The sequence below is a fragment of the Hyperoodon ampullatus genome (genome assembly GCF_949752795.1).
Source record: "Hyperoodon ampullatus genome assembly, chromosome: 2".
In the NCBI taxonomy this organism is placed as follows: Eukaryota; Metazoa; Chordata; class Mammalia; order Artiodactyla; family Ziphiidae; genus Hyperoodon; species Hyperoodon ampullatus.
Window position 1 is genome coordinate 38,449,487 of NC_136915.1, and position 25,439 is coordinate 38,474,925.

The 25,439-nt window shown below is 38.2% G+C and overlaps 1 protein-coding gene and 1 pseudogene across 2 annotated transcripts in view; one reads left to right on the forward strand and one right to left on the reverse strand.

The window, feature by feature from the left end:
* Positions 1-25,439, reverse strand: part of ZSWIM5 (zinc finger SWIM-type containing 5) — a gene marked incomplete at both ends in the record, with an annotated part of 255,304 nt that overhangs the window by 211,361 nt on the left and 18,504 nt on the right. The gene's annotated exons all lie outside the window — the stretch shown is intronic.
* Positions 6,556-6,850, forward strand: LOC307048459 (ubiquitin-conjugating enzyme E2 K-like; annotated as a pseudogene). The gene has a single exon. The product of its transcript is annotated as a ubiquitin-conjugating enzyme E2 K-like (transcript).

A 25,439-nucleotide genomic window follows, 5' to 3' on the forward strand; every position in this document is an offset into this window, starting at 1 on the left:
GTAACACACAAGGGAATCCCCATCAGGATAACAGCTGATCTCTCAGCAGAAACTCTACAAGCCAGAAGGGAGTGGCAGGACATAATTAAAGTGATGAAGGAGAAAAACCTGCAACCAAGACTACTCTACCCAGCAAGGATCTCATTCAGATTTGATGGAGAAATTAAAACGTTTACAGACAAGCAAAAGCTGAGAGAGTTCAGCACCACCAAACCAGCTTTACAACAAATGCTAAAGGAACTTCTCTAGGCAAGAAACACAACAGAAGGAAAAGACCTACAATAACGAACCCAAAACAATTAAGAAAATGGGAATAGGAACATACATATCGATAATTACCTTAAATGTAAATGGACTAAATGCTCCCACCAAAAGACACAGATTGGCTGAATGGATACAAAAACAAGACCCATATATATGCTGTCTACAAGAGACCCACTTCAGACCTAGAGACACATACAGACTGAAAGTAAGGGGATGGAAAAAGATATTCCATGCAAATGGAAACCAAAAGAAAGCTGGAGTAGCAATTCTCATATCAGACAAAATAGACTTTAAAATAAAGACTACTAGAAGAGACAAAGAAGGACACTACATAATGATCAAGGGATCGATCCAAGAAGAAGATATAACAATTGTAAATATTTATGCACCAAACATAGGAGCACCTCAATACATAACGCAAATACTAACAGCCATAAAAGGAGAAATCGACAGTAACACAATCATAGTAGGGGACTTTAACACCCCACTTTCACCAATGGACAGATCATCCAAAATGAAAATAAATAAGGAAACACAAGCTTTAAATGATACATTAAACAAGATGGACTTAATTGATATTTATAGGACATTCCATCCAAAAACAACAGAAGACACATTTTTCTCAAGTGCTCATGGAACATTCTCCAGGATAGATCATATCTTGGGTCACAAATCAAGCCTTGGTAAATTTAAGAAAATTGAAATTGTATGAAGTATCTTTTCCGACCACATTGCTATGAGACTAGATATCAATTACAGGAAAAGAGCTGTAAAAAATACAAACACATGGAGGCTAAACAATACACTACTTAATAACGAAGTGATCACTGAAGAAATCAAAGAGGAAATTAAAAAATACCTAGAAACAAATGACAATGGAGACACGACGACCCAAAACCTATGGGATGCAGCAAAAGCAGTTCTAAGAGGGAAGTTTATAGCAATACAATCCCACCTTAAGAAACAGGAAACATCTCGAATAAACAACCTAACCTTGCACCTAAAGCAATTAGAGAAAGAAGAACAAAAACATCCCAAAGTTAGCAGAAGGAAAGAAATCATAAAAATCAGATCAGAAATAAATGAAAAAGAAATGAAGGAAATGATAGCAAAGATCAATAAAACTAAAAGCTGCTTCTTTGAGAAGATAAACAAAATTGATAAACCATTAGCCAGACTCATCAAGAAAAAAAGGGAGAAGACTCAAATCAGTAGAATTAGAAATGAAAAAGGAGAAGTAACAACTGACACTGCAGAAATACAAAAGATCATGAGAGATTACTATACGCAACTCTATGCCAATAAAATGGACAACCTGGAAGAAATGGACAAATTCTTAGAAATGCACAACCTGCCAAGACTGAATCAGGAAGAAATAGAAAATATGAACAGACCAATCACAAGCACTGAAATTGAAACTGTGATAAAAAATCTTCCAACAAACAAAAGCCCAGGACCAGATGGCTTCACAGGCGAATTCTATCAAGCATTTAGAGAAGAGCTAACACCTATCCTTCTCAAACTCTTCCAAAATATAGCAGAGGGAGGAACACTCCCAAACTCATTCTACGAGGCCACCATCACCTTGATACCAAAACCAGACAAGGATGTCACAAAGGAAGAAAACTACAGGCCAATATCACTGATGAACATAGATGCAAAAATCCTCAACAAAATACTAGCAAACAGAATCCAACAGCACATTAAAAGGATCATACACCATGATCAAGTGGGGTTTATTCCAGGAATGCAAGGATTCTTCAATATACGCAAATCAATCAACGTGATACACCATATTAACAAATTGAAGGAGAAAAACCATATGATCATCTCAATAGATGCAGAGAAAGCTTTCGACAAAATTCAACACCCATTTATGATAAAAACCCTGCAGAAAGTAGGCATAGAGGGAACTTTCCTCAACATAATAAAGGCCATATATGACAAACCCACAGCCAGCATCGTCCTCAATGGTGAAAAACTGAAACCATTTCCACTAAGATCAGGAACAAGACAAGGTTGCCCACTCTCACCACTATTATTCAACATAGTTTTGGAAGTTTTAGCCACAGCAATCAGAGAAGAAAAGGAAATAAAAGGAATACAAATTGGAAAAGAAGAAGTAAAGCTGTCACTGTTTGCAGATGACATGATACTATACATAGAGAATCCTAAAGATGCTACCAGAAAACTACTAGATCTAATCAATGAATTTGGTAAAGTTGCAGGATACAAAATTAATGCACAGAAATCTCTGGCATTCCTATATACTAATGATGAAAAATCTGAAAGTGAAATCAAGGAAACACTCCCATTTACCATTGCAACAAAAAGAATAAAATATCTAGGAATAAACCTACCTAAGGAGACAAAAGACCTGTATGCAGGAAGTTATAAGACACTGATGAAAGAAATTAAAGATGATACAAATAGATGGAGAGATGTACCATGTTCTTGGATTGGAAGAATCAACATTGTGAAAATGACTCTACTACCCAAAGCAATTTACAGATTCAATGCAATCCCTATCAAACTACCACTGGCATTTTTCACAGAACTAGAGCAAAAAATTTCACAATTTGTATGGAAACACAAAAGACCCCAAATAGCCAAAGCAATCTTGGGAACGAAAAATGGAGCTGGAGGAATCAGGCTCCCTGACTTCAGACTATACTACAAAGCTACAGTAATCAAGACAGTATGGTACTGGCACAAAAACAGAAAGATAGATCAATGGAACAGGATAGAAAGCCCAGAGATAAACCCACGGACATATGGTCACCTTATCTTTGATAAAGGAGGCAGGAATGTACAGTGGAGAAAGGACAGTCTCTTCAATAAGTGGTGCTGGGAAAACTGGATAGGGACATGTAAAAGTATGAGATTAGATCATTCCCTAACACCATACACAAAAATAAGCTCAAAATGGATTAAAGACCTAAATGTAAGGCCAGACACTATCAAACTCTTAGAGTAAAACATAGGCAGAACACTCTATGACATAAATCACAGCAAGATCCTTTTTGACCCACCTCCTAGAGAAATGGAAATAAAGACAAAAATAAACACATGGGACCTAATGAAACTTAAAAGCTTTTGCACAGCAAAGGAAACCATAAACAAGACCAAAAGACAACCCTCAGAATGGGAGAAAATATTTGCAAATGAAGCAACTGACAAAGGATTAATCTCCAAAATTTATAAGCAGCTCATGCAGCTCAATAACAAAAAAACAAACAGCCCAATCCAAAAATGGGCAGAAGACCTAAATAGACATTTCTCCACAGAAGATATACAGACTGCCAACAAACACATGAAAGGATGCTCAACATCTTTACTCATTAGAGAAATGCAAATCAAAACTACAATGAGATATCATCTCACACCAGTCAGAATGGCCATCATCAAAAAATCTAGAAACAATAAATGCTGGAGAGGGTGTGGAAAAAAGGGAACACTCTTGCACTGCTGGTGGGAATGTGAATTGGTACAGCCACTGTGGAGAACGGTATGGAGGTTCCTTAAGAAACTACAAATAGAACTACCATATGACCCAGCAATCCCACTACTGGGCATATACCCTGAGAACACCATAATTCAAAAAGAGACATGTACCAAAATGTTCATAGCAGCCCTATTTACAATAGCCCAGAGATGGAAACAACCTAAGTGTCCATCATCGGACGAATGGGTAAAGAAGATGTGGCACATATATACCATGGAATATTACTCAGCCATAAAAAGAAATGAAATTGAGCTATTTGTAATGAGGTGGATGGACCTAGAGTCTGTCATACAGAGTGAAGTAAGTCAGAAAGAGAAAGACAAATACTGTATGCTGACACATATATATGGAATTTAAGAAAAAAAAATGTCATGAAGAACATAGGGGTAAGACAGGAATAAAGACACAGACCTACTAGAGAATGGACTTGAGGATATGGGGAGGGGGAAGGGTAAGCTGTGACAAAGTGAAAGAGCGGCATGGACATATATACACTACCAAACGTAAGGTAGATAGCTAGTGGGAAGCAGCCGCATAGCACAGGGAGATCAGCTCGGTGCTTTGTGACCGCCTGTAGGGGTGGGATAGGGAGGGTGGGAGGGAGACGCAAAAGGGAGGGGATATGGGAACATATGTATATGTATAACTGATTAAATTTGTTATAAAGCAAAAATATAAATAAATAAATAAATAAAATAAAATAAAAAATAAAAAATAAAAATAATTAAAAAAAAAAGAGGGACTTCCCTGGTGGGGCAGTGGTTAATAATCTGCCTGCCAATGCAGTGGACACGGGTTCAAGCCCTGGTCCAGGAACATCCCAGATGACGCAGAGCAATGAAGCCCATGCACCACAACTACTCAGCCTGCGCTCTGGAGCGTGCGAGCCACAGCTGCTGGGCCTGCGTGCCGCAACTACTGAGTCCTGTGTGCCTGGAGCCTATGATCCGCAATGGGAGAGGCTGCTGCAGTGAGAAGGGTAGCCCCTGCTCACCGCAACTAGAGAAGGCCCTCGCGCAGCAACGAAGACCCAATGTGGAAAAAATAAATTAAAAAGGAAAAAGGAATACAAAATAGATCCATGATATATTAATTTAATATACTAGGCTCAACAATAGATTTACTGTTCTAGTACAGCAGCAGCTAGTTTTTTTTTAAGGCTATGCATTAAAGATGTGATATAATGTATAAGGCAAGAATGGGTGCTATTAAAAGCAATAAAGATTTGTCACAGTCTATATATAAAATCTATGCCTGAATTTTCTTATTTATGGACAAGAAAGGAAAAATAATTTCAGTATATAATGTTTTCACTTAATTGATTTGTTTAGCCCTTCTCAATCACTATTTTGGACTTAAGTTATTCATTTTATTTTTCACTATGCATAATTGAATATGGCATAATGATTAAGATTTTGGACAGAGGTACCAGACTGCCTTGGTTCTAACCTCAGCTCTGCCACTTAACTAGTTGTGTGACCTTGGACAAATTCTTACGTGGGAATCATGTCTTCATCCGTAAAATCAGAATAATAAAATACACACCTCAAAAAGACTATTGTAAGAATGAAATAAGTTAAAACATGTTAAACACTTAGCACAATGCTAACATAATAAATGTTCACTATATATGTATTAGCTATTACTATTATTGTTGCCACTGTTATGCAAAATAAGTGATATATTATTGGTATACTAAATAACAATATTTACAAAGCTTTAAAAATCATAAGACTATAAGTTTATACAACCAAGAAAGACATAATTTTTTTAAAACTCAAAACTTGAGTTTGTCATTTGAATAATAACCAAGTATCATTTAAAATAAATGATACTTGGTTATTATATAAATGATATTTGGTTATTATTATTGAGGGACTTCCCTGGTGGCACAGTGGTTAAGACTCCGTGCTCCCAATGGAGGGGGCCCGGGTTCAATCCCTGGTCAGGGAACTAGATCCTACATGCATGCCACAACTAAGGAGCCTGTGAGCTGCAACTAAGGAGACCACCTGCTGCAACTAAGGAACCCACATGCTGCCACCAAGGGAGCCAGTGAGCCGCAACTAAGACCCAGCACGACCAAATAAATAAATAAATAAACAAATAAATTTTTTAAATAAATAAATAAAATAAAATAAATGATGAGTTATACATGTTTGTACTATTGATAATTTAACCTTTAAAATGAACATGAAATAAAACTAAAATATTGGTTTTGATGAAGCCAGCTAATAACTGGGTTTGGAGTACCAAAGTGAATTTATTTAATCCATGGAGGTTGGGAATCTGAGAAACTTGAAGTGGAGTTTGGAGAAGGTGCAGGTTTAGGTGACGACAAAATCAAGGGTATGATTATGGGGATAAGAGCTTACAGTCTATTAATATTTGTCGGGAACAGACGCAGTCCTAATCCTATCCCCTTGCTCTTGTACAAGAATTGAGAAGAAATGGACAAAGATGACAAATTAGGCAACAGTCTCTCATCAACCACAGATAGCTGTTGATATTAACATCCTTTTAATCAAATCAGGATCTTTACAAGCAAAAATCAAATGAAAGTAGATCTTGTAGATGAGAATTTTACAGAATTAAGAGGAGAAATAGCAGGACCTCCAGACACACCATAAGAAGGAGGAAGATATCAACTAGAGATTAAAATACCAGAAACATATCCATTTAATCCCCCTAAGATCCAGTTTATCACTAAAATATGGCATCCTAATATTAGTTCCATCACAGGGGCTATTTGTTTGGATATCCTGAAAGATCAATGGGCAGCAGCAATGACTCTCCGCACGGTATTATTGTCATTGTAAGCAACTGGCAGCTGCAGAACCAGATGATCCACAAGATGCAGTAGTAGCAAATCAGTACAAACAAAATTCCGAAATGTTCAAATAGACACCTCAACTTTGGGCACATGTGTATGCTGGAGCACCAGTTTCTAGTCCAGAATACACCAAAAAAATACAAAATCTATGTGCTATCGGCTTTGATAGGAATGCGGTAATAGTGGCCTTGTCTTCAGAATCATGAGATGTAGAGACTGCAACAGAATTGCTTCTGAGTAGTAACTGAGACATAGAGCTGCTGATATAGTCAAGCTTGCCCCTTCTTGAGGAGCATCAACATCTGTTATTTTTAGGATTCTGCAGAGATTTCTTTTAAACTGGCATTCTTGCCTAATGATGTTTTCTAGGCACCACTGGAGACTGAAAAAAAACCCTGCTCTGTAAATAAAGCTAATTAAACGTCTGTAAATTTAAAAAGGGGAAATACTTTAATTTTTTTCTTACTTAATAGTGTAGAAATTCTTTGAGCTAAGTTAAAACCATGGAAAGAACATGCTACTTTAGTGTTTAGCAGTGTACCAAGACTAGCAAGAGTTTGCTTCAGGATTTCGTTGAATAATTAAGATAATATTTTGAGTGTGTCAGGGCTATTCAAATTATTGGTGTTGCATCACAGCTACCTTAACTGTTTTTAACATGGATCCTCTGTGGCTGTGAATTTACTTGCATGCTTGTACCTGACTTCTTAGGATGGGTAGCTGAAAAGACCACCATTTTAAGCATTTGAGAATTCTTAAATATGAGATTATTCAGAATTGAAGATGGTGACCTATTCAGAGCCTTTTTGTCCTTGTCAACAGCCTGGAACACTATATCTGTTTTTCCTCTCTTACCACACACAGCTAATATTCTAATAGTAAATTTCTCTAAATCTGTGGGGAAATGTGCTGAGGAACAGTATCCCTTGCTCCATTTTTAGGTCATCCATTTGGAATGTTCTGTCACAATTCTTCACTCTTAAAACTTTCGTATATAAGCAATAATGTAAAACTAGAGCTGCCAATTTTGTTTCTCTTGCAAAAACACTAAATACTTGATGTTGCAGTATTCCCAGATTTAATGAAAGAACCCAGCTTAATTTTTCAGTGAATTTAACATCTTTCTATTTTTAAACTGATGAAATTTTTCTTTGACACCTTGCAAGGATGAAATCAACTGTTTGGAGCTTCCCTGGTGGCGCAGTGGTTGAGTCCGCCTGCCGATGCAGGGGACACAGGTTCGTGCCCCCATCCGGGAAGATCCCACACGCTGCAGAGAGGCTGGGCCCGTGAGCCATGGCTGCTGAGCCTGCGCGTCCGGAGCCTGTGCTCTGCAACGGGAGAGGCCACAACAGTGAGAGGCCCGCGTACCGCAAAAAAAAAAAACCAACTCTTTGCAGTTTTTTTGTTTGTATGTTTTTTGTTTGTTTTTTGTTTTTTTGTGGTACGCAGGCCTCTCCTGTTGCAGAGAACAGGCTCGGGATGCGCAGGCTCAGTGGCCATGGCTCACGGGCCCAGCCGCTCCACGGCATGTGGGATCTTCCCAGACGGGGGCATGAACCCGTGTCCCCTACATCGGCAGGCGGACTCGCAACCACCACGCCACCAGGGAAGCCCCTGTTTGCAGTTTTTTAAGCCTAAGTTTGGCTTTATAAGAGATTGCTTTATTAGATCCTTTTTTTTTTTTTTTTTGGCGGTAATATGAGATAGTACATGACTATGTACCTTCTCTTGTACATAGTCAGACTTTCTAAACATTTCATTCTAAGTTCAAAAGTTTGAAAATTATTAGTTTTGCAAGCTCAAACACTAATGTGACCATTTTATGAAGGGTGAAATGGATTTGTGTAGGCTGTTCTATACATAGAAACACAGTTCTTAATAAATATTTCAGGGCCAATGCAAAAATAACAAAAATGTAATGGAATCAGAATGAATTAAAGTAAGGCTGTATATTGAAAGTCTTATTATAAAAGGCTTGCTTTCTTCAAGCGTTACTTATCCTAAATTATAATGGTGAAGTGTTTGGAAAATAGTTTTGAACCATAAATTCAGCATAATTTCATTTGACTTCTCAATAATCTTAGAAGCAATAAAAGAACCATTATTAAATATATTGTAATGTTAAGACGTGGCGGTTCTTCCAAAAACTTGTAAGGCTTTCCTAATGAATAATAAACTCTTGTAGTTGATTTTATTGCATACTAAACGCAAGTTGCTGGGTTTTTCCCCTATATGTTTGCTTAAGTATAAATTTCTTTATACAATCACCTCCTTTTGTTGTAGTTTAGTTACTTTCTAAAGATGCCAAAGGAAAGAGGATTTTTCTTATTTATATTAAATAGCTAAAACCATGTACTTTTCTTTATATTTTTGAAGGGTGGAATTGTGTGAAAATGTGGACAGTTTTGTTCCATTGTTGGTTGGAATTTTATTGTTTTTTTAGTGGCAGATGGCTTGGTAATATTAGTAATATTTGGATTATTTTAAATATCAAACACCTCTACCCAGTTTACTATTTGCCTATATTATCAGGGTATATTTAATTGTCCTGTGGTTTGACAAATAAGAGAGAAAGAACTGAGAAGTTACTAAGGGTCAAGCATTATATACTTTGCTCTTGGAGGCAGCTATACCTTGCCTATGACTTTTATGCATATTAGCCCCTTAGGGTTTATGCATCTAACTACAATTCAATATCCCCAATGCCCAGGAAATTGAAAAGTACAAATTTTCATTTCAAAAATTTACCTCATTTACATTTAATGTGATAATCTCTTTCTTTTTCTGGTACATTTCCTACTGTCACCTTCTGTTGTTCTGTTTGTTTGTTTTTTCCTATTTTTCTACAGGTAGATTTATTTGCCAAACATAGAAATAAAGGCAATTGCTTTTTTCTGTGGTCTTCAAAAAAAAAAAAACACTAAAATATTAAAAATGACTCAATTATTCAAATAACTTTGGAGATTTGAAATGTTAAGCTAAGAAACAAAAAATATTCTATTAAACAGCTCAAAGTAAATAGGTAATATGGAAGCACTCATTATTAAATAAAGTTCATATGAGATTAAATATCATTATTTATTCCTTTTATTTTGAAATTATCTCAAATTTGCAAAATAGGTGCAAGTACAATTCAAATAATTTTTTGGAGGGAGAAATATTTCCTAATTTTTTTCCAACTTCATTGAAGTATGATTGACAAATAAAAATTGTATATATTTAGGTTGTACAACATGATTTTTTAAGTTATACAATGTGATGATTTAATATACGTATACATTGTGAAATGCTTCCCACAATCAAGTTAATTAACATATCCATCACTTCACATAGTACCATTTGTGCCTGTGTGTGTATGTGTATGTATGGTAAGGACACTTAAGATGTACTCTCTTAGCAAATTCCAGTATACAATACAGTATTATTAACTATAATCATTATGCTATATATTAGATCCTTAAAACTTATTCATCTTACAACTGAAAGTTTGTACCCCTTGACCAACATCTCCCTGCTCCCTCACTCCCTAGCCCCTGACAACCACCATTCTACTCTCCGGTTCTATGAGTCTGACGTTTTTAGATTCCCAAATAATCTATGGGCCATCTAAGTTGCTGGGCTCTAACACTCCCTTTTAGGCTGCTGCCACTTGGTGCTGCTACATTCCCTCTTTCCCTGTCTAACTTCCTTTTCTCTCTTGCTTCACGAAGGTTTGGACTGAATTTTTCAGGAAAGTAAGGCAGAAGAGAGAAAAGGTTAAGGGTTCAGAGACTAGAGAGAAGAGGAAAGAGGAAGAGCAAGTATTTTATTATATCTTACGATTAGCTATTTTGCTATACTACGACTCCTTATGCTCACAAAACCTATCTTGAAAATAGAAAATAAATAGTACAGAAAAATAATAGGAAAGAAAAAAGAATATGATACCAAGAAAGAAAAAAACATTTTTCTTAAATGTACTTAATCTTTGTTCTTACTTTATTTTATGCTTCCACCAATTAAGAGTTGTCACAGATTATAACAAGGCTATGAACTATGGCCAATCCCTTTTTCTCATCTTGTAATTGAAAAAAACCACATCACATACCCAGGGAATTTAAGGTATTTAAGTTTGAAGGCTATGCAGAACAGCAACAGCAATAGCGAAATTCCTATAATCCTACAATCCCTACAACCCAAACTGTAAAATCAATAATGGTTAAAGTTAGAGAAGGATATGCAAAATATACCTTTAATGGCAAAATATTTCCCAGTTCTGAACTTGTTAAATGAGAAATGGGAGCCAGAGGATATTCTCCATCACTTTTCTATAAGGTAATTCAGGGAGATTGAGTAATCAGTTGCCACTTGATACCAAATGGTAACCAGCTCTATATACACCTTTATATTACTTCTCCCTCATTTCCTGTCTCACTCCCTTTACTTTCACTCTTGCTTCCCTAGGATTGCATTCTCTAATAACATAATTTAATAGCACGTTAAAAAGCCTTTCCAGGGCTTCCCTGGTGGCGCAGTGGTTGAGAGTCCGCCTGCCAATGCAGGGGACACGGGTTCGTGCCCCGGTCCGGGAAGATCCCACATGCCGCAGAGCTGCTGGGCCCGTGAGCCATGGCCGCTGAGCCTGCGCATCCGGAGCCTGTGCTCTGCAACGGGAGAGGCCACAACAGTGAGAGGCCCATGTACAGCAGAAAAAAAAAAAAAAAAGCCTTTCCAAGTTCAATGAAAAGCAGGAAATCTCCCTTAGTCCAATACATTCTATGGCACAAACAACACTGAGTTTTGTGACTTGCAAAAATAAGGACCACAGGTTCCAGATTGGAAAGGAAGAAGAAAAATTATCTCTATTGACAGAACTAATAAATGAGTTCAACAAAGTTACAGGTACAAGATCAATACACGAAAATCAATTGTATTTAAATACAGTAGAAATGAACTGTCTGGAAATGAAATTCAGAAAATAATTCCATTTATGATATTATATAAATGAATACTTAGGAGTAGTCAACCAAACAAGTAGAGAATTTGTACTTAGAAAACTACAAAATATTGTTGAAAGAAATTAAAGAGGATGTAATAAATAGGAAAATACCCCAAGATATTGTTAAAATGGTATGATAGGCAAAATAATGCCCCCCCCAAAAAAAGTCCATGTCCTGACTCTCTGAACTTGGCAAAAGAGACTTTGCAGATGTAATTAAATCAAGGTTCTTGCGATACAGAGATTCCCTGGATTATCTGAATGAGCCCAATGTAATCACAGGGTCCTTTATAAAAGGGAGGCAAGGGGACCTGGTGGCACAGTGGTTAAGAATCCGCCTGTCAATGCAGGGGACACAGGTTTGAGCCCTGGTCCAGCAAGATCCCACATGCCATGGAACAACTAAGTCCATGTGTCACAACTACTGAGCCTCCTCTCTAGAGCCAGTAAGCTGCAACTACTGAGCCCATGTGCCGTAACTACTGAAGCCCGCACACCCTAGAGCCCGTGAGCCACAACTACTGAGCCCACTAGCTGCAACTACTGAAGCCCGTGGGCCCTGGAGCCTGTGCTCTGCAAGAAGAGAAGCCACCACAATGAGAAGCACTCACACTGCAATGAAGAGTATCCCCGCTCACCACAACTAGACAAAGCCCACGTGCAGCAACAAAGACCCAACACAGCCAAAAATTAATTAATTAATTAATTAATTAATTTTTAAAAAAGAGGGAGGCAAGGGGCTTAAAGTCAGAGAGAGAAAATGTGACAATGGAAGCAGATGTTGGAGTGATAGGCTATGAAAATGGAGGAAGGAGCCATGAGACACAAAATGTAGATGTGGCTTCTAGAAGCTGGAAAAAGGCATGGAAAGAGATTTTCCCCTAGAACCTCCAGATGGAACAAAGCTCTGCCAACAACTTGAGTTTTTCCCAGAAAGACCCATTTCAGATTTCTGACTACCAGAACTATAAGATATTAAATATGTGTTGTTTTAAGCCACCAAGTTCATGGTGCTTGTTACAGCAGCAATAGAAAACTAATACAAATGGCAATACTGATTTGTACAAATTAACCTACAAATTCAATGCAATCCCTATCAAAATCCCAGCTGGCTTTTTTGCAAAAATTGACAAGCTGATCCTAAAATTCGTACAGAAACTCAAGGGAACCAGAATAGCCAAAACAATCTTGAAAAAGAAGAACAACAGTAATCAAAACAATATGGTACTGGCATAAAAACAGACCTACAGACCAATGGAAATCAAAAGCCCAGAAAATCAAAAACCCATGCATATATGGTCAACTAACATTGATATCTGACAAGGGAGCCAAGAAAACTCAATGGGAAAAATAGTCTATATTTACTGATAGTTTCTTCAATAAATGGTGTTGGGAAAACTGGATATCCACATGCAAAAGAAAAACTGAACCCCTATCTTATACCACTCACAAAAATTAACTCAGAAAGAATTAAACTTAAGAATCTGCCTGCCGGGCTTCCCTGGTGGCGCAGTGGTTGAGAGTCCGCCTGCCAATGCAGGGGACACGGGTTCGTGCCCCGGTCCAGGAAGATCCCATATGCCGCGGAGCGGCTGGGCCCGTGAGCCATGGCCGCTGGGCCTGCGCGTCCAGAGCCTGTGCTCCGCAACGGGAGAGGCCACAACAGTGAGAGGCCCGCGTACCACACACACACACACACACACAAAATAAATGTAATTTAAAAAAAAAAAAAAAAAAAAAAGAATCTGCCTGCCAATGCAGGGAACACAGGTTTGAGCCTTGGTCCGGGAAGATCCCACATGCCGCAGAGCAACTAAACCTGTGCGCCACAACTACCGAGCCTGTGCTCTAGAGCCTGGGAGCCACAACTACTAAGCCCACGTGCCACAACTACTAAAGCCTGCATGCCTAGAGCCCGTGCTCTGCAACATAAGGAGCCACTGCAATGAGAAGCCAGCACACCACAATGAAGAGTAGCCCATGCTTGCCGCAACTAGAGAAAGCCCACGCACAGCAATGAAGACCCATCGCAGCCAAAAATAAATAAATAAATTTTTTAATTAAAAAAAAAAAGAATTAAACTCAAGACCTAAAACTGTAAAACTCCCAGAAGAAAATATAGGGGAAAGGCTCCTTGACCTGAGTCTTGGCAATGATTTTTTGGATATGACACCAAAAGCACAAGCAACAAAAGCAAAATTAAACAAGTGGGACTATACCAAACTAAAAACGTTCTGTACAGCTAAAGAAATAATCAACAAAATGAAAAGGCAAACTATGGAATGGGAGAAAATATTTGCAAACCATATATTGGATAAGGGGTTAATATCCAAAATGTGTAAGGAACTAATACAACTCAGTAGCAAAAATACAAACAATCTGATTAAAAAATGGGTGGAGGACTAGAATAAACATTTTTCTAAAGAAGACATATAAATGGCCAACAAGTACATGAAAACGTGTTCAATGTCATCAGGGAAATGCAAATCAAAACCACAATGAGATATCACCTCCCACCTGTTAGAATGGCTATTATCAAAAAAAGAGATAACAAATGCTGTCCAGGATGTGGAGAAAAGGGAACCATGGTGCATTGTTGGCAGGAATGTAAACTGGTATAGCCACTATGGGAAAACAATATGAAAGTTCCTCAAAAAATTAAAATCTGAACTACCATATGATCCAGCAATCCCACTTCTGGGTACATATTTAAAGGAGTGAAATCACTATCTCGAAGAGATATCAGCACTCCCATGTTTACTGTAGCATTATTTATAATAGCCAAGACATGGAAACAACCTAAGTGTCCATCAAGGGATGAAAAGATAAAGAAAATGTGTGTGTGTGTGTGTGTGTGTGTGTGTGTGTGTGTATTATTCAGTTAAAAAACGAAGGAGGGCCTCCCTAGTGGCGCAGTGGTTGAGAGTCCGCCTGCCAATGCAGGGGACACGGGTTCATGCCCCGGTCCGGGAAGATCCCACACGCTGCGGAGTGGCTGGGCTGGTGAGCCATGGCCGCTGAGCCTGCGCGTCCGGAGCCTGTGCTCCGCAACGGGAGAGGCCACAACAGTGAGAGGCCCACGTACCGCAAAAAAAAAAAAAAGAAGTAAATCCTGCCATTTGTGACACCATGGACGGACCTTGAGGGCATTATGCTAAGTGAAATAAGTCAGACAGAAAAAGAAAAATACTGTATGATCTCATTTATATGTGGAATCTAAAAACATCAAACTCATAGAAACAGAGAATAGAATGGTGGTTGCCAAGGGTTGAGTGGTGGGGGAAAAGGGGATATGTCAGTCAAACTTTCATTTATAAGGTGAGTAAGTTGCAGGAATCTAATGTGCAGCATGATGACTATAGTTAACAATACTGTACTATATACTTGAAAGTTGCACGTACCACAATGTTCATTGCAGCTCTATTTACAATAGCCAGGACACGGAAGCAACCTAATTGTCCATCAACAGATGAATGGATAAAGAAGATCTGGTACATATGTACATTAGAATATTACTCAGCCATAAAAAAAAAACAAAATTGAGTTATTTATAGTGAGGTGGATGGACCTAGAGTCCGTCATACAGAGTAAAGTAAGTCAGAAAGAGAAAAATACCATACGCTAACACCTATACATGGAATCTAAAAAAAAAAAAAGGTCATGAGGAACCTAGGGGCAGGACATTCTCTACACAGACGTAGAGAATGGACTTGAGGACACGGGGAGGGGCAAGGGTAAGCTGAGACGAAGTGAGAGAGTGGCATGGACATATATACACTACCAAATGTAAAATAGATAGCTAGTGGGAAGTAGCCACATAGCACAGGGAGATCAGCTCGGTGCTTTGTGACCACCTAGAGTGGTGGGATAGGGAGAGTGAGAGGGAAACGCAAGAGGGAGGGGATATGGGGATATATGTGTATGTATAGCTGATTCACTTTGTTATAAAGCAGAAACTAACACACCATTGTAAAGCAATTACACTCCAATAAAGATGTAAAAAAAAAAAGTTGCTGTGAGGAAGGGCTTTAACGTTCTCACCATAAAAACAACAAAATGGTAATTATGTGAGGTGAAGGATGTGTTAACTAACCTTATTGTGGTAAACACTACACAATATATACATGTATCAAATCATCACATCGTATACCTTAAACTTGTATAATGTTATATGTCAATTATCTCAGTAAAGCTGGGAAAAGAAAGAAATAAAAGAACAAAGTTCAAAACTCACACTTTCCAATTTAACACTTTCCAATTTCAAAACTTACTACAGAGCAATACAAATCAAAGTAGTATGATATTAGTGTTAGGACACACATATAGATCGATCGAACATAACTGAGAGTCCAGAAATAAATTTAATTAATTTTCAATTAACTTTCAACAAGAGTGCCAAGACCATTCACTGGGGAAAGAATAGTCATTTAAACAAATTATGCTGGGACAACTGGATAGTGACATGCAAAAGAATGAAGTTGAAGATATTTCTGATACCATATACAAAAATCAACTCAAAACAGAACATAGAAGTAGAAGAGCTAAAACTATAAAACTCAAAGAAGAAAACATAGGAGTACATCTTCATGTTGTTGTGCTAGGCCATGTTTTCTTAGAAATGTTATCAAGAAAACAAGCAACAAAGAAAAAAATAAACTGTACTTCATCAAAACTAAAAACTTTTGTGCTTCAAAGGATATGACCGATAAAGTGAAAAGACAGTCCACAAAGTGTAAGAATATGTTTGCAAATCATAAACATGATAAGAGACTACTATCTAGAATAAATAAAGAACACTTTCAGCTCAGCAATAAAAAGACAAGCCAACTTAAAAATGGGCAAAGGATATGAATAGTCATTTCTCCAAAGAAGATATACAAATGACAAATAAGCACATGAAAAGATGCTCAATATCATTAGTCATCAGAGAATTGCAAATCAAAATCAACCATAATGAAATACTTCTTCACTCCCACTAGGATGGCAATAATAAAAAAGATAGATAATAACAATTGTTGGCAAGCATGCAGAGAAACTGAAATCCTTATACATTGCTGGGGGGATTATAAAATGGTGTAGCCACTTTGGAAAATAGTTTGGCAATTCCTCAAAAAGTTAAACATAGAGTTATCAGATGACCCAACAATTCTATTCCCAAAAGAAATGAAAACATGTCCACACGAAAGTCTGTACATGAATGTTCATCGCAGCATTATTCGTAACCAAAAGGGAAACTACACAGAAGTCCAACAACTAAGGAATGGATAAACAAAATGTAGTATATACATACAATGGAGTATTATTCAGCCATAACAAGGAATGGAGTACTGATGTGTGCAACAACACAGATGAACCTTGAAAAATTATGCTAAATGAAAGAAGCCAGTCACAAAAGATTACATGTTATATGATTCCATTTATTTGAAATGTCCAGAATAGGCATAGAGACAGAAATTAGTGGTTGCTTAGGGTTAGAGGGGATGATAGGATTGGGTAGTGCTATTAAAGGGTATAGAGTTTCTTTTTTTATTTTTTAAGATTTATTATTTATTTATTTATTTTATTTATTTTGGTTGCGTCAGGTCTTAGTTGCGGCATGGAGGATCTTTGTTGAGGCATGTGGGATCTTTCCTTGCAGTGTGCGGGCTCTTCACTGTGGCACGCAGGCTTCTCTCTAGCTGTGGCGTGCAGGTTTTCTTCTCTAGTTGTGGCGTGCAGGCTCCAGGGTGCGTGGGCTCTGTAGTTGTGGCACACGGGTTCCAGAGCGCATGGGCTCTGTAGTTTGCAGCACGCAGGCTCTCTAGTTGAGGCGCGCAACCTCAGCAGTTGTGGCTTGCAGGCTTAGTTGCCCCGCAACATGTGGGATCTTAGTTCCCTGACCAGGGATCAAACCCGAGTCCCCTGCATTGTAAGGCAGATTCTTTACCACTGGACCATCAGGGAAGTCCCCAAGGGTTTCTTTTAAGATGATAAAAATGTTCTAAAACTGACTGTGGGGCTTCCCTGGAGGCGCAGTGGTTGAGAGTCCGCCTGCCGATGCAGGGGACACGGGTTCGTGCCCCGGTCCGGGAGGATCCCACATGCCGCAGAGCGGCTGGGCCCGTGAGCCATGGCCACTAAGCCTGCGCGTCCGGAGCCTGTGCTCCGCAACAGGAGAAGCCACAACAGTGAGAGGCCCGCATACCAAAAAAAAAAAAAAATGAAGGAAAAAATCCATAAGATTTTGGATAAGTAACTTCTTTTGTTGCTAATTATCCTGATGATATATTGATAATATTTGCAAAGGACAACACAAGAGGTGACAATCTACAAACCTCTGCAATTAGCATTCCCATAATGTATCAAAGAAACATTAATAAAGCAGATTCAACAAGGTTCTATTTGATCTTTAAAACCCACATAATAGATCTGATTTTAATGTCATATAAATATAATGTGCTACGTTAGCAACATATGGTGTTTATGAAATTAAGCAGATTTACCAACACAAAGAAAAGTAACATCAGGAAGTAGATGACATTTAGCATCAAGGTTATCACTGGAGCATCTCTTGATACTCCCCCTTGCCCAATGTTGACAGTAAATGAACAAGTATAGTGGCCAAGACCTAAAAAGGGCATGGTAACTAGGCTCAGACTCCTCAGTCATGACAGTCACCCCATCTGGTAAGCCACCTAGACAGGAAGAGATGCTAGCCAAGAATCTAGACTGGAAATTAGTGGAGGGAGACAGTAAATATCAGTTGTTATCTGGAGACTAGCTGTAGTGGAAGAGGTTGTAATTCATCTGCTAATCTCACTCTTGTAAATTCCCCACATTTTATAAGAGACCAAACAGAATGTTGGAGAATTTGTTCCCACATGGGGTGAAATTACTATATGAAATGAATCCAAGAGGCACAAGGAATACAGTGACCAGATACTCTCTTCAAGACCAAGGCATTCATTCCTCTAACTGCCAGGAGAGTTGGCTGCTAGCAGCTCACAGCCAAGTCCTCCTCCACAAACTGCCCTCAACCAAAGTATCATGGGTTGCGTTCTCTGAAAGCACACACAGAGGGAATTTGGGATGCAAGATGCTTATTAGAAATCAATACCTGTGAAGGAAAGGCAACAGAAGCAGGACTGAGAAGAGGAAGAAGTCAAACTGTAATGCAGGCCTGACAACCAGGTACAGTTCCCTGGAGCAATACAGCCTGTCAAAAATAGCTAGACCTTTATACCCCCACCTTGCTCAGCCGTTTGCAAGCTGCCCCTAGAAGACTGTGACCTCAGGTGAAGCAGCTCTCTGTAGCTGAGGCAGACCCTGAACCAGGTGACAGTTGAAAGCCATCTGCTTAAAAGCACTTTCTGCAACTGGGAAGAACTGTGTAGTTCCATCTCTTCCACAGAAAGAAACTACCCCACCCAAGGTTACACTGTCAGGTCAGCCCACATCTAACTCCAGACAGCTCTGAAGTGTCATCCAAGCTCTAGAGTTCCCAAAAGGACTGACTAAAATCTCTGTTGCAACTGCATCAGTTCAATCTCTCTGCCCTCCTAATCTTGCTTCCCTCGCTCCATTACAAGTATTGTTCCTCAATAAACCTTCTGCAGGCAAATCTCCATCTCAGAGTCTATTTCCCAGGAAACATAACCTAAAAAATCTGATTCCATAGGAAAAGTCAATAAAGAGGTAGCTATGATCTACTCTATTCAGTAACCTCATAGGATATTATTTCAGCTAGTGCAAATCATTAAAACTTAGCTGTCTATGGCACAATAATGTCAAGCCATAATTCTGTTAAAACAAAAAAAAGGAACTTAGCAGCATTTAGATAAGTAGCAAAACAGAATAAATATATAAAAGATGACAAAATTGAAATATTCCGTAGAAATAGCAAATAGTAGATCTGTGTTAACTTATAAGAAAATAAAGTAACTATCCTATTCATAAACTGAAATGGGTAGAATAAAAATGGTTAATGAATCACATCCACCCATATTATACACATCAAGGCCCAAAGGCAATAGAGGAACTTATTGCAGGATTTTTATCAAATAAAGCAGATTCTTCTGCATAAATTAGTGGTTCCTGAACTTATTTGAGTTATGGATCCCTTTGAGTATCAAATGAAAGTTATATACTGTCTTTTCTGAAAAATGTCCAAACACATTTGTAAAATCTGAAAATAATCTCAGGAGTTCCTGGATCCCTGAAAGCCATTTACAGGTGCCAGGTTAAAAACCCCTTAACTAAATCACGTTTATAAAGGTAAAATGACATCTGTCCAACACATGTTAACTTGAAAGACAAAGATGCTGACCAAAATGCAGCTGAATAAATCATATTGTCTTTAACTTATTTTAATTACATTATTATATAAGGAATAGGTAAATAGGTTCTCACTATAAAATAATTAAAACAATACAGATTAAATTTCCTCTTGGTCACCCCTATTCCCCTTCTTCTTCACAGAGATTATTTATCAGTTTGATGTAAATCCTTTCAGACTTTTCCAGTGCTTTTTCGAAAACGTACTACCTATTAAAATGTGGAGAATCATTTTGGACACACCATGTTAAGAACTAGCATTTAAAAAGAACAAAGGACGACGTTGGCTGTGGGTTTATCATATACGGCCTTTATTATGTTGAGGAAAGTTCCCTCTATGCCTACTTTCTCCAGGGTTGTTATCATAAATGGGTGTTGAATTTTGTCAAAAGCTTTCTCTGCATCTATTGAGATGATCATATGGTTTTTCTCCTTCAATTTGTTAATATGGTGTATCACACTGATTTGCGTATATTGAAGAATCCTTGCATTCCTGGAATAAACCCCACTTGATCATGGTGTATGATCCTTTTAATGTGCTGTTGGATTCTGTTTGTTAGTATTTTGTTGAGGATTTTTGCATCTATGTTCATCAGTGATATTGGCCTGTAGTTTTCTTTCTTTGTGACATCCTTGTCTGGTTTTGGTATCAGGGTGATGGTGGCCTCGTAGAATGAGTTTGGCAGTGTTCCTACCTCTGTTATATTTTGTGGTTTTTTTGTTTTTTGTTTTTTATTTTTACAACTTTACTGGAGTATAATTGCTTCACAATGGTGTATTAGTTTCTGCTTTATAACAAAGTGAATCAGTTATACATATACATCTGTTCCCATATCCCTTCCCTCTTGCATCTCCCTCCCTCCCACCCTCCCTATCCCACCCCTCCAGTCCGTCACAAAGCACCAAGCTGATCTCCCTGTGCTATGCGGCTGCTTCCCACTAGCTATCTACCTTACGTTTGGTAGTGTATATATGTCCATGCCTCTCTCTCGCTTTGTCACAGCTTACCCTTCCCCCTCCCCACATCCTCAAGTCCAGTCCGACACAAAGCACCAAGCTGATCTACCTGTGCTATGCGGCTGCTTCCCACTAGCTATCTACCTTACGTTTGGTAGTGTATATATGTCCATGCCTCTCTCTCGCTTTGTCACAGCTTACCCTTCCCCCTCCCCATATGCTCAAGTCCATTCTCAAGTCGGTCTGTGTCTTTATTCCTGTTTTACCCCTACATTCTTCATGACATTTTTTTTTCTTAAATTCCATATATATGTGTTAGCATACAGTATTTGTCTTTCTCTTTCTGACTTATTTCACCCTGTATGACAGACTCTAGGTCTATACACCTCATTACAAATAGCTCAATTTCGTTTCTTTTTATGGCTGAGTAATATTCCATTCTATATATGTACCACATCTTCTTTATCCATTCATCGGATGATGGACACTTAGGTTGTTTCCATCTCCGGGCTATTGTAAGTAGAGCTGCAATGAACATTTTGGTACATGACTCTTTTTGAATTATGGTTTTCTCAGGGTATATGTCCAGTAGTGGGATTGCTGGGTCATATGGTAGTTCTATTTGTAGTTTTTTAAGGAACCTCCATACTGTTCTCCATAGTGGCTGTACCAATTCACCTACCCACCAGCAGTGCAAGAGTGTTCCCTTGTGCTTCCCTGGTGGCGCAGTGGTTGAGAGTCCGCCTGCCGATGCCGGGGATGCAGGTTCGTGCCCCAAATCGGGAGGATCCCACGTGCCACAGAGCGGCTGGGCCCATGAGCCATGGTTGCTGAGCCTGCGCATCCGGAGCCTGTGCTCCACAACAGGAGAGGCCACAGCAGTGGGAGGCCCGCGTACTGCAAAAATAAAAAAATAAAAATAAATTTAAAAAAAAAGAGTGTTCCCTTTTCTGCACATCCTCTCAGGCATTTATTGTTTCTAGATTTTTTGATGATGGACATTCTGACTGGTGTGAGATGATATCTCATTGTAGTTTTGATTTGCATTTCTCTAATGATTAATGATGTTGAGCATTCTTTCATGTGTTTGTTGGCAATCTGTATATCACCTTTGGAGAAATGTCTATTTAGGTCTCTGCCCATTTTTGGATTGGGTTACTTGTTTTTTTGCTATTGAGCTGCATGAGCTGCTTATAAATTTTGGAGAGTAATCCTTTGTCAGTTGCTTCATTTGCAAAGATTTTCTCCCATTCAGAGGGTTGTCTTTCGGTCTTGTTTATGGTTTCCTTTGCTGTGCAAAAGCTTTTAGGTTTCATTAGGTCCCATTTGTTTATTTTTGTTTTTATTTCCATTTCTCTAAGAGCTGGGTCAAAAAGGATCTTGCTGTGATTTATGTCATAGAGTGTTCTGCCTATGTTTTACTCTAAGAGTTTGATAGTGTCTGGCCTTACATTTAGGTCTTTAATCCATTTTGAGCTTATTTTTGTGTATGGGGTTAAGGAGTGATCTAATCTCATACTTTTACATGTACCTGTCCAGTTTTCCCAGTACCACTTATTCAAGAGGCTGACCTTTCTCCACTGTACATTCCTGCCTCCTTTATCAAAGATAAGGTGACCATATGTGCATGGGTTTATCTCTGGGCTTTCTCTCCTGTTCCATTGATCTATCTTTCTGTTTCTGTGCCATACTGTCTTGATTACTGTAGCTTTGCAGTATGGTCTGAAGTCAGGGAGCCTGACTCCTCCAGCTTCGTTTTTCTCTCTCAAGATTGCTTTGGCTATTCGAGGTCTTTTGTGTTTCCATACAAATTGTGAAATTTTTCGTTCTAGTTCTCTGAAAAATGCCAGTGGTCGTTTGATAGGGATTGCATTAAATCTGTAGATTGCTTTGGGTAGTAGAGTCATTTTCACAATGTTGATTCTTCCAATCCAGGAACATGGTATATCTCTCCATCTATTTGTATCACCTTTAATTTCTTTCATCAGTGTCTTATAATTTTCTGCATACAGGTCTTTTGTCTCCTTAGGTAGGTTTATTCCTAGATATTTTATTCTTTTTGTTGCAATGGTAAATGGGAGTGTTTTCTTGAGTTCACTTTCAGATTTTTCATCATTAGTGTACAGGAATGCCAGAGATTTCTGTGCATTAATTTTGTATCATGCTACTTTACCAAATTCATTGATTAGCTCTAGTAGTTTTCTGGTAGCATCTTTAGGATTCTCTATGTAGAGTATCATGTCATCTGCAAAGAGTGACAGCTTTACTTCTTCTTTTCCGATTTGAATTCCTTTTATTTGCTTTTCTTCTCTGATTGCTGTGGCTAAAACTTCCAAAACTCTGTTGAATAAGAGTGGTGAGTGCGGGCAACCTTGTCTTGTTCCTGATCTTTGTGGATATGCTTTCAGTTTTTCCATAAAAGGGGAAACCGACAGTAACACATTCATAGTAGGGGACTTTAACACCCCACTCTCACCAATGGACAGATCATCCAAAATGAAAATAAATAAGGAAACACAAGCTTTAAATGATACATTAAACAAAGTGGACTTAATTGATATTTATAGGACATTCCATCCAAAAACAACAGAATACACATTTTTCTCAAGTGCTCATGGAACATTCTCCAGGATAGATCATATCTTGGGACACAAATCAAGCCTTGGTAAATTTAAGAAAATTGAAATTGTATCAAGTATCTTTTCCGATCACAATGCTATGAGACTAGATATCAATTACAGGAAAAGATCTGTAAAAAGTACAAACACATGGAGGCTAAACAATACACTACTTAATAACGAAGTGATCACTGAAGAAATCAAAGAGGAAATTAAAAAATACTTAGAAACAAATGACAATGGAGACATGACGACCCAAAACCTATGGGATGCAGCAAAAGCAGTTCTAAGAGGGAAGTTTATAGCAATACAATCCCACCTTAAGAAACAGGAAACATCTCGAGTAACAACCTGACCTTGCACCTAAAGCAATTAGAGAAAGAAGAACAAAAACATCCCAAAGTTAGCAGAAGGAAAGAAATCATAAAAATCAGATCAGAAATAAATGAAAAAGAAATGAAGAAAATGATAGCAAAGATCAATAAAACTAAAAGTTGGTTCTTTGAGAATATAAACAAAATTGATAAACCATTAGCCAGACTCATCAAGAAAAAAAGGGAGAAGACTCAAATCAATAGAATTAGAAATGAAAAAGGAGAAGTAACAACTGACACTGCAGAAATACAAAAGATCATGAGAGATTACTACAAGCAACTCTATGCCAATAAAATGGACAACCTGGAAGAAATGGACAAATTCTTAGAAATGCACAACCTGCCAAGACTGACTCAGGAAGAAATAGAAAATATGAACAGACCAATCACAAGCACTGAAATTGAAACTGTGATTAAAAAACTCCAACAAACAAAAGCCCAGGACCAGATGGCTTCACAAGCAAATTCTATCAAACATTTAGAGAAGAGCTAACACCTTTCCTTCTCAAACTCTTCCAAAATATAGCAGAGGGAGGAACACTCCCAAACTCATTCTACAAGGCCACCATCCCCTTGACACAAAAACCAGACAAGGATGTCACGAAGAAAGAAAACTACAGGCCAATATCACTGATGAACACAGATGCAAAAATCCTCAACAAAATACTAACAAACAGAATCCAACAGCACATTAAAAGGATCATACATCATGATCAAGTGGGGTTTATTCCAGGAATGCAAGGATTCTTCAATATACCGAAATCAATCAACGTGATACACCATATTAACAAACTGAAGGAGAAAAACCATATGATCATCTCAATAGATGCAGAGAAAGCTTTCGACAAAATTCAACACCCATTTACGATAAAAACCCTGGAGAAAGTAGGCATAGAGGGAACTTTCCTCAACATAATAAAGGCCATATATGACAAACCCACAGCCAAAATCGTCCTCAATGGTGAAAAACTGAAACCATTTCCTATACATTTCCTATACATTCTGGCATTCCTATACACTAATGATGAAAAATCTGAAAGTGAAATCAAGAAAACACTCCCATTTACCATTGCAACAAAAAGAATAAAATATCTAGGAATAAACCTACCTAAGGAGACAAAAGACCTGTATGCAGAAAATTATAAGACACTGATGTAAGACATTAAAAATGATACAAATAGATGGAGAGATATACCATGTTCCTGGATTGGAAGAATCAACATTGTGAAAATGACTCTACTACCCAAAGCAATCTACAGATTTAATGCAATCCCTATCAAACGACCACTGGCATTTTTCAGAGAACTAGAACGAAAAGTTTCACAATTTGTATGGAAACACAAAAGACCTCGAATAGCCAAAGCAATCTTGAGAGAGAAAAACGAAGCTGGAGGAATCAGGCTCCCTGACTTCAGACTATACTACAAAGCTACAGTAATCAAGACAGTGTGGTACTGGCACAAAAACAGAAAGATAGATCAATGGAACAGGATAGAGAGCCCAGAGATAAATCCACACACATATGGTCACCTTATCTTTGATAAAGGAGGCAGGAATGTACAGTGGAGAAAGGACAGCCTCTTAAATAAGTGGT